Consider the following 1,958-nt stretch of genomic DNA (forward strand, 5'->3'; position numbering starts at 1 on the left):
ATGGACATTTGTCAGCAAAGTAATGTCTCTGCTTTTTAGTACGCTGTCTAGGTTTGTCACAGCTTTTCTTCCAAGGAGTAAGTGTCTTTTAATTTCATGGCTGCACTCACTGTCTGTAGTTATTTTGGAGCCCAAGAAAATCTGTCACTGTTTCCACTGTTTCCCCATCTATTTTCCATGAAGTTATTTAGCTGTTATTGTGATTAAAATGTCCCTAACAAAAAGATTCATAATTTTAACCATTTTGTTTCTTTGGAACTCTTTATTTTGTATTGGAGTAGAGTTGATTAAAAATGTTGTGATAGTTTCAATTGAACAGCTTAAGGGACTCAGCCATATGTATACATGCATCCATTCTCTCCCAAACCCCCTCCCATCCAGGCTGCCACATATCATTGAGCAGAGTTCCGTGTGCTATACAGTAGGTCCTTGTTGGTTATCCTTTTTAAATATAGCAGTGTGTACATGACCATCCCCAACTCCCTAACTCCCTTCCCCCTGGTAACCATAAGTTCCCGTTTTAACCATTTTTTAGTGTGCAGTTCAGTAGCATTGAATGCATTCACATTGTTTGCGACCATCACCACCATCCCTTTCCAGAACGTTTTCATCTTCCCAGACTGAGACCCTGTACCCATTCACCACTAACCCTCTATCCCTCCTCGATTACCCCTAATCCCTGGTAATCACCGTGCTACCCTACATCTCAATTAATTAGATCTTTGTTTGTCATATATGTTGCAAACATGTTTTTCCAACTTTTGGTAGTCCTTTTATTTTTGTTACAGGATCTTCCCAACCCAGGGATCGAACTTGGGTCTCCTGCATGGCAGGTGGATTCTTTACCATCTGAGCCACCAGGGAAGCCCATATTTTAAAAACCCATAAGCATACATTTGACTACATAAAAACTGTCTTTTCATTACGCTAAGTGAGATCTAAGCCAGATGCAAAAGGACAGATAATAAATATTACATGATTCCACTTACATAACGTACCTACATCAATTTTATCGGTACTTCAGGGCCTTTTCCGAATAGCAGTTGTGCTAAGAAGTTTTTGTTTCCTGGTTCCCCACTTCGTTCTCTCAGAGAAGGAAATGGCAACCCACTCCAGTTTTCTTGCCTGGAGAATCCAATGGACTGAGGCCTTGCGAGCTAAAGTCCATGGGGTCACAAAGAGTCAGACACGACTGAGTGACTAGGCAACTTCTGTCTCTGCCCTTCCCCGAAGGATGTGTGCTGTTACTCCTTTAACCCTCTGTCTCTCTTAAAGCTCCCCTAGTCTGCCTTCCTGACATTCAGTTTTTTTAATTTCTTTATTTTTAATTGAAAGATAAAGCTATACAATATTGGTTTCATTTTTGCCATGCATCAACATGAATTAGTTACAGGTGTAATATGTCCCCTCCCTTTGAAACCTCCCTCCCTTCTTCCCACCCCTCTAAGTTCCCTGAGCTGACAGTCAATTTTACCTTATCATTTTGTTTCTTCATAGACCATAAGCTCCTGGAAGCCAGGGTCATCTTTTGCTCATCTTCGAGTTCACTTACAAATTACTTGTGCACTGCTTACCAGTACATAAATATTATTTTAAATTAAACTGTATAGTATAAAGCATGTCCTGAACCAGAAATAGTTGAGAAAGTGAAACATTTTTAAGTTATCTGTTCAAGAGGCTCTTTCCAGGCTGTAAGCCGGTCAGATAACGGTAAGGTCAAATGACTTATTTATATCCCCAGGACTGAGCCTGGCACGTGATGGGCTATCAATCAGTTTTAGCTGAATTTTTTAATTGGTTCGAACCAATGGGAATAGTTTACTTAAGGAACATACATACACTGGATCATCGAAAAAGCAAGAGAGTTCCAGAAAAATGTATTTCTGCTTTATCGACTATGCCAAAGCCTTTGACTGTGTGGATCACAATAAACTGTGGAAAATTCTGAAAGAGATGGG

The sequence above is a fragment of the Bison bison genome, unplaced genomic scaffold, assembly GCF_000754665.1.
Source record: "Bison bison bison isolate TAMUID 2011002044 unplaced genomic scaffold, Bison_UMD1.0 scf7180017864239, whole genome shotgun sequence".
Taxonomy (NCBI): domain Eukaryota; kingdom Metazoa; phylum Chordata; class Mammalia; order Artiodactyla; family Bovidae; genus Bison; species Bison bison.